Here is a 14,256-nt window from a genome sequence, read left to right as displayed (position 1 = left end):
TTCCTGTTAGTCTGGTCAATTCTCTTGTGCTTAAACCAATAGATTATTTTATGTGTATGAATGTTTTGCTTGCATGTATGTCTGTGCAGCACATGCACGCAGTGCCCACACAGGGTGTTGGATCCCTGGAACTAGACTTATGGATTCCTCTGGGTGCTGGGAATTTAACCGGGAGTCATCTCTCCAGTCTCTCCCTCTTCTGGTATCATCCTGCCTTCCCTCCACCAGCCATTGGTGACTAAAGGCTAACACTGCCAAGGCGCTGACCGGTCTGAGCATGCAGTAGTGTGGACGCATGGTTCCTGGCCTCGGTGGCTTACAGATTCCCCTGAGTTAAATATCTTTGTATTGCAATGTTCCTGTGACAGATACCTAATTGGGGAGAGGACTCGAGCCCTGTGAGGAAAGACTACTCATGGAAAGCAGAATGAAATCCCACACATCAGGAAGCAGTGTAGCTTAGAGTCCACCCCCAACCTTGAAGAAAAGACTGCTTGGTTGTGAGGAGTGTGAATAGCTAGCCGTCCCAACTGTTAACTGCTTCAGACTCCCTTGTCTTTGAGCTGAGATGCTGGTCTCTTTGGGGTGCACATCCCCCCACTCCATGATCGAGCAAAACTGTGGCACAGCATTTCTGCCGGACACAGGATAACTTCCCTTCCTTGATTCTGCTGTCTCCAGGCTCCCTTCGTCCTTCATGAGTTCCTGGCCAATAATCTCTTTGTCCCCTAAAGTTTGTTTCTGCCTGTTTTCTGGGGACCGCTCTAGGTTTTGGGAGTTAAGCAGGTGGATTCCAGTGGCTCCAAGCATCCTTTGACGCTGACAGAAGCAGGTGCTTTAGAACTGATGTTGAGCTGGGGTCAGCAGTCCTATCTGTCACTCTGCTGGAGGGACTACAGAATATTTCCTCTCTGGGACATGAATCAAATAAGCCCGGGTTTGTTGATGTTCTTCTTGGCCACAAACACACCCTGGCACCATGTAAGTGACTCGAATGTTTCCGCAGGCTTTCTGAATGGGTTATTTATTCAATTAGTTGAGGGTAAGACTCAGGTAAAGGTCATTAAATTATTTTCCTATTAGTCAGTTTCAGAAATGCTAGCTAGTTACAAATGGGCCATTAGCTGTTACACGTATACTCCTTAAACCCCTTACCCACCTGCTTTATCTAGTCATTTCTTAACAGCCTCAGTGCTTCAGTCACACGAGCAGCCCACATGTACTGAGGAGTGTTAAGTGGAAGGGACTGGCTGTTGCCTTCTGCTGGGGAAGCATCTTCTCGTTCATTACTAGAAAAGCAGTAATCTATAGCCAGACATGGTGCTACAACCTGTAATCTTAGCATTCAGGAGGCTGGAGCTGGGGGATTGCCACAGATCCAAGACCATTCAGAAACTCAGGAAGCTCAAGGCCAGCCTCTATGTGAGTTGCTGGGAAGACAGATCAGTGGAGAAGTACTGGCTGTGAGGGCTGTGCAGGCTCCCAGCAAGGTCAGAGCAGATGCTCAGAACTCACATTAAAAAAGCTGGTCATGGCTGCCTTTACCCCACCACTAGGTAGATGGTGGAGACTGGAGGATTGCTGGGACTTACTGGCCAGCCACCCTATCTGAAATACACTAAGTCCCAGATTCAGAGGGAGACCCTGTCTGAAGGGGATAAAGTAAAAGGAGACAGAGGGAGACAACTGGCACCCTGTTCTGACTCCTGTGTATACTAGCAAAGGCACAGGCGTGTGCACATGTGTGCACATGTGTCACACACACCATAATCAACCAAAAAAAGAAGAGGAGGGGAGAGGAGCAGGAGAAAGAGGAAGAGGAGAAAAGAAAAATGATAATCCCCTAGTCAAGCATTTACCAAATACTTGTAGACCAAGAGGGGCCAGTAGTCATGTCTCATTCAATCTCAAGCTACATCCACTCCTCCATATTTTAAAGAAACCCACATGCAGTTTCAGTCTGATGTGTCTGGAGCTCTACAGTGCTGTTTATTCCTCTTTCTCCTATTTAACCATCCTCCCTTCCAGTAAAAACATCTCGACCTGTGTAGTGGAGTTAATAAGAACAAAGGCTCCTGAGTCAGATGGACAGGCTTGGGTTTCAATCTAAGTTCTCTCGATGACTGGCTGTATGTCCTTGTATAGTTACTTGATCTTTCTGAGTCTTAGCTAACACTATGGAAAGATGAAAATAAATAGTACATACTATAGAGAGTTGATGCAAAGTGGAAATAAAACCTAATGAGGACTTGCCTCCTTCTTGAATTCTTTATTTCCCCACATCAAACACTATTTTATGTTTCTAGTTCCAGGGTAAATACAATTTATACGGATACAAAATATGTTCCCATTTATAACTGTGTTTCTTTGTAAGCAGACTCTTGACATCATTTCTACTTGGACCTCCATCAGCAAATATGACTTAGAACAATACCTTTGTTTTTCTTTAATGATGAGATTATGTCCAGTCAGTTAAAGTCCAACATTCTCTGAGGTAAACAGCTGAAGCAGTTTACCTTGTTAAGTTAGCAGTTTGCATTCTGAGGTCAAGCTTTGGGGTGGGGGTGGGGTTGGAGGTGGGGGCTGTCAGCTTAGCTTTGGAAGACCCTTCCTGATAATCTTTTTAAGTTAAGATTTATTATTTTTATGCATATGTGCCTGAATGAGTGAGTTCATATGTACCTCATGTGTACAGGAGATCACAGGGGCCAAAAGAGGGTCATTTCCTGTGACTGGAGTTAGAGTCAGTTGTGAGATGCCATGTGAGTGCTGGGAAGTGAATCTGGGTCCTCAGCAAGAACAGGTTTCAAAGAATCTGACTCCTTCTTTTGACCTCCTTCTGACTTCCTTGGCCCCAGGTGTGTGCATGGTACACATGGAAAACCAGTGCTCATATGCATGAAATGTGAATGAATCTTTTCAAAGAAAACCCAAGTAATTCAGCTTCTTCCACACTCCACTCAAGTCTTGAAGCAAAGATTCTCTCCATGCTTGACCTTCCAGTTCAGTACCCGCCCACTCCATTACTGGCTTTCTGATTCCAAGTCAGATCCAAAGTTGCATCTGGTTCCGGATGGCAGCCCTCTAGAACACCCACTGTTTTTCTTGGGAATATGTTTTGCGAAATGTTTGAGTGATAGAATCAATCCATAGGAGATGACATTGCCAAGTTTGAAAAGGGCAGGAACAATCCTTGGCTTCACATCAGTACATGAGAAAACATTCCACAAAGCCTGAGGGAAGGAGGCCCATTTGAGAAGAAAAAAAAAACTTGAACCCAGAGAGAGTATAAAGATAAGCAAAGTGCTGGAGGTGGAGTGTGGACACCATCAGCAGAGACATTGTCCCGACAGAGAGGCAATTCTATTCCCTACCAACATGAAGCTGTTGCTGCTGCTGCTGTGTCTGGGCCTGACCCTGGTCTGTGGCCATGCAGAAGAAGCTAGTTCCACAACAGGGAACCGTGATGTGGACAAGGTAGGCTCAGCGAATAGTAACTTCTGACTCAGAGAGTGCTTTGGAGAACTCTTGAAGCCAAGCGGGTCCTCTGAGGGGATGGGTACAGTGGCTTGTTCTATTAGACAAAGGAATGGCTTCAGACCTTGAAGTAAGACCAGTTGTATGCTATTCAGATCTAACAAGGTTTGGGGACCTCTGCTCTCACTGAGAGGCAGGGGCAGAATGTTAGGTATTGTGACAACTCTATCAAGCCAAATTCAAGAAGAAACACGTCCATGTGGTGTCCCTGCCCCCTTCTCCCTTAAGCATTTTCTTATCCACTACAGCTCAATGGGGATTAGTTTTCTATTGTCGTGGCCTCTGACAAAAGAGAAAAGATAGAAGAGAACGGCAGCATGAGAGTTTTTGTGGAGCACATCGATGTCTTGGAGAATTCCTTAGGTTTCAAGTTCCGTATTAAGTAAGTGAACTGTCTCCTCTTAGCTGAGGAAGAAGAAATAAGAGCAAATTCGTGATTAGTAAAGTATCAGACAGAAACGAAATAACATTAAAAAAAAGCCATTTTGCTAATTTTGCAAAAATATTCAAAAGGTAAACGGAATCAGAAACTGGAGATACCTATAGAGTAGAGGGTGAAGAAGCCAGCCAGATCAAAAATCCCCTAAGCATCAGCTTGCTCTGTTTTACAGGGTAAATGGAGAGTGCAGGGAACTGTATTTGGTTGCCTACAAAATGCCAAAGGATGGCGAATATTTTGTTGAGTGTAAGTATATAGAATGTGTATATATCTATCCACAAGGAATTTAGTAAACCCTACTACCTTTATCGTGTGTATGTGTGTGTGTGTGTGAGTGTGTGTGTGTGTGTGTGTGTGTGTGTGTGTGTGTGTTGCTGGGAATTGAACTCAGGAACTTGCACCTCCCAGTCAAACTTTCTACTAGGGAACTCACCACAACCCCTTCTAGAATCTCAAGCACTTCCTGACATGGTTGATTTAGCCAGGGACATGGGGGCCATTTAGTAGCTAGCACCCTGTGGCAGGCAAGGGGGATAAGTATGGTGAGGTGGAATCTGATACTGCCCAGTAGCTTGCACTGGTGTACATTGCTCAGGATGTAGCCATGTGAGACGGCAGACTTATGAAAGACAGACATGTCGCTTGAAGGTGCTGAGGGAGGTAGGTGAGCCTCAGAGAGGATGAGAGAGAGAGAGTGAGTCGCTGCTGTGCCTAAGTGTTCTCTAGTGGGGGTTGTCCCAGGGCCCCTTCCTTAGAAGTTACTTCACCAAGTCCAGAAAGCTACAGATGGGAAGCAGCAGACATCCCCGGCCCCCATCTTTTCCAGGATATGTATTTTAATGATTTTTATGTTTGGCGTAGAACAAGTAAAGGGTTTACATAATTACTTGCAGACCAGAGAATTTCTGAGCTGTGTCCCATTTCCTCCACAGATGACGGAGCGAATACATTTTATATACTTAAGACAGATTATGACAGATATGTCATGTTTCATCTCGTTAATTTCAAAAATGGGGAAACCTTCCAGGTGATGGTGCTCTACAGTAAAGTATTTCCACACGGACACTGATCTCGGGGTGGGAAAACAGGAAGGAAACTCTAGCTTTAGTATGGTCTTCCCAGCTTGGTCCTGCCTCTTTCTCACTTCCTGAAGGTCGACGATGTTCACCTGCACCCTGCCTCGAGCACTTTGATGGGCTCACTGTGAAATCTCTCCATGTGCCAGAAGGCCATTCTGTGGGTGCCACATTCAGGATAGATTGGACCCACACCTGTCAACCATGTCACCAGCCATTTTCTCACCCTTATGGGGGAGCCCCTGTCCCCTCACTTAGTTCTGTGGTCAATGCCTAGGACACAGCTGCTACACTCATTGCTGCTCTTTTCACAGGTAGAACAAAGGATCTGAGTTCAGACGTCAAGGAAAAGTTTGCAAAACTATGTGAGGCGCATGGAATCACTAGGGACAATATCATTGACCTAACCAAGACTGGTAAGTCAGGACTCACTTATTTTTCTCATCCTGAATATTATATCATAGAAGAAATAAACCTGGGGGATTGGCTATCAGCCAGTTGTTGAAAGCTGGAGAGGCACCTCATTTCCTCTTTGGGGAATAACGTGGACCTGGTACCTGAACACATTCTTGTTCTCATCCTGCAGATTGCTGTCTCCAGGCCTGAGGTTGAAAAAGGCCTGAGCCTCCAGGTGGGCAATCTCCAGTGAGAGCAAGGAGGGGGAGGGCATGGACCAGGCCTTCCAAAAGCGTTAGTATTGTGCCCCCAAATTATTATAAGAATAATTTGATAAGGAGTCTTTGAGGAGAGCTTGAAAAATGGCTTTGAATTATGTGGATTTGTGATCATCTGCTCCTGTTTTGAGCTCTAAAGTAAAGTGACCCAAGCACTTAGGCAAGAAAACAAGGGAGTGAATTTTCCATAGTTGCTGCACGGTTGTGTAAAAAGGGCTCAGCGATGTGTTAAGTGTCATTAAGAGTTAGACCCCAAAAGTACAACAATGCCAAGCAACCAGAGCTTCCAGGGACTAAGCCACTACCTAAAGACTATACATGGACTGACCCTGGACTCTGACCCCATAGGTAGCAATGAATATCCTAGTAAGAGCACCAGTGGAAGGGGAAGCCCTGGGTCCTGCTAAGACTGAACCCCCAGTGAACTAGTCTATGGGGGGAGGGCAGCAATGGGGGGAGGGTTGGGAGGGGAACACCCATAAGGAAGGGGAGGGGGGAGGGGGATGTTTGCCCGGAAACCGGGAAAGGGAATAACACTCGAAATGTATATAAGAAATACTCAAGTTAATAAAAAAAAAGAGTTAAAGTTTGAAACAGAGAGTAGCAGGATGTGAGTATGACTGCTCTTCAGAGACTGCGGTCCTACTCCATCCCACTCTGGACAATAAGATCTTCATCTGAACTCCGTACAACCTTGGCTTCTTACCTGGAAGTGGAGTTGCATGATCTCCACTTCTCCTCCAGTCTGGAGAGCAGACTCCTTTGACCCCTCTTTCCCATTTCCCAAGACTTCACTCAGATAATGTAGGAAAGTCTTTAAAAGTGACCAAGGTTTTCACCATTATTCCTCAAGGCAATGACCATTCTTCGGAGCTTCTTATGCCAAAGGTTGTGGAAATAAGCCTCAGACCTTTCGTTACTTCATTTTTCATAGGCCATCCATAAGGAAAGAGTCATTTATTCTATGCCTTTAATCCCTGTTTTCTGGCAAATAATGTTGATTAGATTGTAGGGCAAGATCTATTCCATTTCTATGCAGAGAGCTGGTAAGGGAGTAGGCTGAGAGAAGAAGAGCATTTCTAAATGTACATTTTTGATTTGGGCAATGTGTAGGAAAAAGAACATGAGCAAGTGTTCGGGGCATGAATCAACTTGAAAATGGCTATCACCTGTTGGAATGGTGACAGGATCAAAGGCATGCAATCCACGTTTACCCACTGTAAACCCAGATGGTAAAGCATCTCCCAAGTGAGTTGCTAGGAATTTCATGACTTTGCAAAAGCATTAGGGAACTTAGAGGAACAATGTAGTTGTTGGTTTTTAGTAAGAATGTCCTTGGTACGTTGCTCATGGAAGAGAAGGGAGGAGCAGCTGCCCTTCGTAGTGCCCCAGTCATCTGCTGGCTCCTCAGTTCTCCTTGGTGGATGTGATCTACTATGACCTAGTGGAGACAGCCAGGCTTCAGCCTAGGATCCAGTCAGCAGGGGCCAACAGGAACACCAGAAGTTCTTGGCTGTGTCTGTCTCAGCGATGTGAAGATCGATAAAGCCTCGAGACCCACAAGTTTTGTACAGCCAGCTGTACCAATAAGCTAGGCCCTGTCTGTCACTCTGTGGAGTCCTATTTACACCCTCCAAGCATCATGTGTCCACCATGTGTCGTGCCACAGCGTGTGCATCCAATCAGCCCGAGTCTGCCAAGAAACTGCAGCACACCACTATACTACCAGAAGGTTTCTGGTGCATTTCTCTCTATGGAGTCCTGACAACTGCACCTCAACTATGCCATGTAAGGTGGACCAACACATGCATGTTGTTAGAAAAGAATCCTTCATCGTGTGTCCTTTCCTGTGCTTGCTTTAGCAGAATATCATCTCTCTTGTGTCTGCTTCAGCCAAACATTCCTTCACATTTTGCCTTAGCAAAACACCATCCAACTGTGTTGCTGTAAAATTATAAAAAAAAGCTTTCTTTTACCCCGTACTAGATTCTGCACCATAGTGCCCCAAGACATCTGGTAGATATCTTCATCTCAGTCAGCAAAGCTTCTCACCTGCTCTGCTCCATCCCATACCACACTGCCTATGACTACTCTCTGAGCCTGGCAACAATCTCTCTTCCCATCCAGTTCCCAAGGCAGGTTGAACCAGGCCAGAAATATACATCCCAAGTCCGTGGCAGCTTAGGGTCTCTGGCTGCCACATAACTCTCTTTGATTTCAATCTCCACATGAAAGAACACACAACACAATAACCTCTGACCCAACTGATAAGATATAAATGCTCACCTATACATACAAAGCCCTGTCCACATCTATCCCTTATGAATAATCATAACCTGTAAATGTGCAGAGAGGAATCTTCACAACAGCATCCATATTCTCTCCGCTGCTTCCTCTGCCTCACTCCAGTCTCCTCATCTCTCTAAAACTTTTCTCCGCTCATCCTTCCTTCTCATCCAATGGCAGGCCTCATTCTATCTTGTACCTGCCTTCGCCTGTGTGACATCCTACACAACAGACTTTCCAAACAACCTTTAAGTTTCCACTTCAACCCACAACCTACCATTCTCTGAAAAAGAGTTTAAAACACAAAACCAAAAATCACCCCTGGACTAGATATGGGGAACGACACCAGACAGTACAGCCTGTAAAAACCAGATTCTCCCTCTATCCAACACGGACCGAGCAAACTTTAAGCAATTTTCACTAAGTTCAGATGCTAAAAAGATTCCCTTTGTTACCGACTCATATTTAACCAGAATCTGAGCACACCTTGGTGGCCACCGTGTCTTTATTGATACTCATAAGATCAACGCAGACAGTGTTTGTCTTCTGAGCATCCGTGGATGGTTTAGGACTCATAAGGGTGTCTGTGTGACAGAGTCTGGCCCTCAGGGTCATGGATTAATATTGCTTAAAAACCAACAGTAGAGGCTTTGAAGAAGTCATGCAGGGTTAAGAACTTGGGGTAGTGGGCAGAGTTTATTTGAGCAATTCGTGGAAATTAAATAAAGCAATAGATAACTATCGGTTCAAAGGATAAATTCAAAAGTAAGTTAGAAAATGTTGCAAGACAATGGGATGAGAACAGGACGTTACAGTTCACTGGGTGAAAAAGCAATGTCAAAGGTTATAACAGTAGATTCCCGCTGTATAACTACCTCAAGTGGCAACACATTCTACACCTCCAGAAACTACCAAAAAAGGACAAACTCAACTGAAAATGATGTACTATAATTTACATTACAGAATGGAGGAAGTAAAGATTAGAGCCCCTCTCTTTCATTCTATAAGTTCTGTCCCTTTGGAGAACCCTGACTAATACAGATTTTAGTACCAGAAGAGGTTCTAGCACAACAGTAGTTCTGCAAGTGGTGTCCTTGCCCTGTCCAGCTCAGCGCTCAGTCCTATCCCCAGCTCTTCTACAAGAGTCCCCGAGCTCGGCCTGATGTTTCACTGTGGGTGTCTGCATCTGTTTCCATTCAGTGCTGGATGAAGCCTCTCAGGGGACAGCTATGCCAGGCTGCTGTCTCCAGGCATAGCAGAGTATCACTAAGACCGTCAGGGTTGACTCTCCAATGGAATGGATCTCAAGGTGGGCAGTCATTGGTCGGCCATTCCCTCAAACTCTGCTCCATCTTTGTCCCTGAACATCATGGAGGCAGGACAGATTTTGGGTTGAAGGTTTTGTAGCTGGATTAATGTCTCCCTCCCTCCACTGGAAGTCCTGCCTGGCTGTAGGAGATGGCCACTTCAATCTCCATATTCACTGCTAGTAGGAGTCTAAGGTAGGTCATCCCTATAGCCTCCCCAGAGCCTCCCTTATCCTAGATCTCCAGCTAGTTCCAGAATTGCCCCCACCAGTTTCTGTTCTCACACCCAGACCTCCCCAGCACCCTCTCCCCACACCTGATCACAGTCCCCTCCTCACCCCCTCTCCCACCTATCTCCCTTTGATGACTATTTTGTCTCCTCTGAGTGAGATTCATGAATCCTCCCTTGGGCCCTCCTAATTACCTTTGAGTCTGTGGGTTGTAGTATGGTTATCCTGCACTTTATGACTAATGTCTACTTATAAGTGACTAGATACCATGCGTATCTTTCTGGATCTGAATCACCTCACTCAGGACGATATTTTCTAGTTCCATCCATTTGCCCGCAAATTTCACGAAGTCTTTGTTTTTAATAGCTGAATAGTATTTCAGTGTGTAGATGTACCACATTTTCTTTTTTCCATTCAGCAGTTGAGGAACATCTGAGCTATTCCCAATTCCTGGCTACTACAAATAAAGCTGCTATGATCACAGCTGAGCGAGTGTCTTTGTGGTAGAGCGGGGTAAGTTTGGGGCATATAGCTGAGACTTCAGTTTCATTTCCAATTTTCTGAGAAACTGCCAAATTGATTTCCAAAGTGGTTGTCCAAGTTTGCACTCCCACCAGCAATGGGTGAATAATCCCTTTCCCCACTTCATCACCAGCATGTGCTGTCACTTCAGTTTTTTATTATAGCCATTCTGATTGGCTTATGATGGAATGTCGGAGCCATTTTGATTTGCATTTCCTGACGACTGAGGACACTGAAAACTCCTTTAAGTGCTTCTCAGCTATTCTCTGTTGAGAATTCTCTGTTTAGCTCTGTAGCCCAGAGTTATTGGTGTTCTTTGGGAATTCGTCTCCTGTGCCAATGTGTTCAAGGAAGTTCCCCCGCTTTCTCTTCTATTAGGTTCAGTACGTCCGGTTTTATGTTGAGGTCATTGATCCACGTGGACTTGGTTTTGTGCAGGGTGATAGATATGGCTCTATTTGCAGTCTTCTCCATGCAGACATGCATTCAGTTAAGCCAGCACCATTTGACTGAAGATGCTTCTTTTTTCCTACGTATGATTTAGGCTTCTTTATCAAAAATCAGGTGTCCATAGGTGTGTGTGTGTGTGTGTGTGTGTGTGTGTGTGTGTGTGTGCGCGCGTGGGTGTGTATGATTTCCAGACCTTTGATTTTATTCCATTCATCAACCTGTCTGTCTCTGTAACAACACGGTGTAGTTTTTATTACTATTGGCTCTCTAGTGCAGCTTGAAATCAGGATGGTGATTCCTCCAGAGGTTCTTTTATTGTTCAGGATTGTTTTGGTTATCCTGGGTTTTTGGTTTTCTATTTGAGGTTGAGAACTGCTCTTTAAAGGTCTGTAATGAATCGCGTTGGAATTATGTTGGCAGTTGCCCTGAACTCATAGATTGCTTTGGGCTATGACCATTTTCGCTGTGTCAATCCTACTGACCCATGAGCATGGGAGTTATTTCGATCTTCTGATAACTCCCTTGATTTCTTTATTCAGGGACTTGAAGTTCTTGTCATACAGGCCTTTCACTTGCTTGGTTAGAGTTATACCACCATAGTTTGCATTATTCATGGCTATTGTAAAGATTGCTGCTTCCCTAATTACTTTCTCCGCCTGTTTATTGTTTTATAAAGGAGGGCTACTGATTTATTCTGAGTTAATTTTGTATCCAGCCACTTTGCTGAAGGTGTTTATCAGCTGGTAGAATTTTGGGAGTCACATACGTGTACTATCACATCATCTGTGAATAGTGATACCTTGACTTCTTCCTTTCCAATTTGTTCCCCTTTGATCTCCTTTAGTTGTCTTAATGCTGTAGCTAGAACTTCCTCCAAGCACTATGTTAAATTGATAGAGAGAAAATGGGCAGACTGGTCTTATCTCTGATTTTAATGGAACTGCTTTATGTTTTTCTTTATTTTTTCTATGTGCTTTTGGCTTGCTGTATATTGTTTTCATTGTGTTTAGGAATGCACCTTATATCTCAGATCTCTCCAAGACATTTAATATGAAGGAGTGTTGGATTATGTCAAAGACTTTTTCTGCATCTAGTGAAATGATCATGTGATATTTTTCTTTTAGTTTGTATGTACAGTGGATTGCATTGATAGATTTCTGTACATTGAACCATCCCTGTATCCCTGGGATGAAGCCTACATGATCATGGTGAATAATGTTTTTGATGTGTTCCTGTATTCAGTTTGCAAGCATTTTATCGAGAATATTTGTATCAATGTTCATAGTGGAAATTGGTCTGAAGTTCTCTTTATTTATTGAGTCTTTGTGTGGTTTAGGTATCATGGAATTCTATAAAGTGCTTAATTCATTTCTTTATTTCCAGTGGCTGGACAATGGAGCTGGGGGTCCGGGGGAGGGCATCACGCAGCTCAGGGCAGTATGTTGTTAAGAATGTGTTTGTACAGATTTTCATGTTTTATTTCTTTGTCATGGAGTATCAGAATGATTAAGAGAATATCAGTGGTTGTCATATTTAAATTTTGAGATATCAAAAGAATGTCCCTTGAAGGAACATCATAAAATTTATAATGCATTTATGGTTGTACGAGGGATTCTTACATCACGCTGTGTAAAATTATGACTCTGTTAAATACATAATGCCTTTGAGGCTGTACATGGGGTAGGTACACAGGCATAGTTATGATGTGGCTGTAACTTCCACCTCAGAATTAAGCTTGACAAAGAGAGATGTGATTGTGTGTCACATTGACCAGGGGTGGGCTTGTAATGGCTGTTCTTTGTTGTCAACGACATCTGGAATTAACTAAACCTTAACAGCCAAAGCACGAGTGAGAGAGTGGCTAAGTCAATTGAAGATGGAAAGACCCACTTTTCATCCGAATGTTTTTGAGGAGGGAAGGTCCACCTTGAAACTGGGTCAACCCCTCTGCTGACAGCTTATATAGAAGATGTGGAAGAAGGAAGATCCCTCTCTAGAGCCTCTGATTACTCTGGCTAGCAGGTCCATTCCTTCATGAGTGTTAGGGCCTACTTTGGAATTCTGACATACACGGAAAAACAGCTACGACATCCAACCTTGTGGACTAAAAAACTCCTAAATTCTTGGACTTTATGGTAACAGATTACCTGAACTACAGTCTGTAGACCATTCTAATAAACTAATCACACACACACACACACACACACACACACACACACACACACACACACTGTAAGTTTTATTCCTCTAGGGAACCCCACTTAATAGAATACCACAAAGACACTTACATTTGATTTGTATTGGGTAAGAAGTAATGAAAGCATTCGCAAAAGGATGGGAACAGAAAAAAGTGCTAAGACAAACTCACAAAAAAGGATCAAGAACAGTTTCCTATGGAGAAAGACCTCAGACTATCTAAAGTAACTCCAGTAAAAGAATCGAACTTCAGAAATAGGGGTATAGGCCGCTGGTGGTGAGTGGTGACTTTGTAACCATGACACCCTAATTCAATCCTCAGCACCCAAAAAACAAAAGAACAGAATGTAACTCCGAGGTTAGAAGACCAGTAACCAAGGCTTTTAGTTGAAACATTAGCCTGAAACATTTGTAATGAAAGATGAGATTAATATTTTAATGTAGATTAAATGGATCCTTTGGAGCTGGAGTTACAGACGGTTGTGAACCACCATGTGGGTGTCATGAACCAAACCTAAGTCCTCTGAAAGAACAGCCCTATGCCTTTAACCAGTGACAAAGTCCTGACTTGTCTAGTTAGACGTTTTTTAGTTTTATTTTATGTGTATAAGTGTTTTGGCTGCATGTATGTCTGTTCACATATACAACTCGTGCCTGAAGAGGTCAGAATAAAGTGTCATATCTTCTGAAACTGGAGGTTGCGTGCTATCCTGTGTATGCCGGAAACTCAGGTCCTCTGTGAGGGCATCGAGTGCTCTTACCCACTGAGCTATCTCTCCAGCCTCGACTTTTCTATTTTTAAAAAGGACGATAGTGAGTACAAGTTTTGTGCTCCAACTCTCCAGCTACTGGCTGCAAATTATAAGCAGAAACTTAACAGAGACCTAACAGGCACAAAGGAAGCCCCAGCAATGCGGCTGTAGGTACAGCGCAACACTGAGGTTGGCCAGTAGGGGGCAACCCTACACCTTCCTGAACTGGCTCTGGGAACCCCTAGCATAGATTTCTTGGTGTGGTTAAGGTTCTAACTCTTTCGTCTGTAGATGAGCTTAAAGAACTACGCATGCGTAATTACAAAGGCCGTGGTGTGGTTATCGGGTCTGTCCTATTATCTCCAGAGTTTCAGTCCTTATTTTGTTTGTTAGTAGTATTTGACTTGCTCCTCTATATTTTTATATATCTAATTAAAACTGTATTGCATAGTGGATGGATGAAATTGTATGCGACTAAACTGAGCGCCACAACCAATTAACACGGAATGTCACACAGATTGGTGCTTCTCTGCACTCTAACACTTATAGTTATTTTATTATTTATAAACAAATTTCTGACACTAGATTTATACTGTATTTAAGACTGGACTTTCTTTTTTTTTTTAATTTCCATCTCAAGTAGGTCCATTCTTTGTAGTCATTTGAAAACTATTTAAAGTTCCTTTGCATCTAACTAAAACCAAACAATCATCTCCTCAGAAAACCAGTTCTCAAGCTCACAATGAAATTACTTCTGAATTGCTGTTTATAAGATAAATTATGAGGG

General features: G+C 43.6%; 1 protein-coding gene and 1 pseudogene across 6 annotated transcripts in view; both read left to right on the top strand.

Moving 5' to 3' along the window:
* Zfp37 (zinc finger protein 37) overlaps positions 1–14,256 on the top strand; it is a 119,149-nt gene that overhangs the window by 54,108 nt on the left and 50,785 nt on the right. The window lies entirely within an intron of this gene.
* Mup4-ps5 (major urinary protein 4, pseudogene 5) lies at positions 3,269–10,023 on the top strand (annotated as a pseudogene). The gene is made up of 6 exons (XR_015620932.1): positions 3,269–3,477; positions 3,786–3,919; positions 4,149–4,222; positions 4,909–5,019; positions 5,367–5,468; positions 9,213–10,023. The product of XR_015620932.1 is annotated as a major urinary protein 4, pseudogene 5 (transcript).

This window comes from Rattus norvegicus, chromosome 5 (genome assembly GCF_021556685.1).
Source record: "Rattus norvegicus strain SHRSP/BbbUtx chromosome 5, alternate assembly SHRSP_T2T, whole genome shotgun sequence".
NCBI classification, from domain to species: domain Eukaryota; kingdom Metazoa; phylum Chordata; class Mammalia; order Rodentia; family Muridae; genus Rattus; species Rattus norvegicus.
This window is presented reverse-complemented; position numbering and strand designations above follow the sequence as displayed.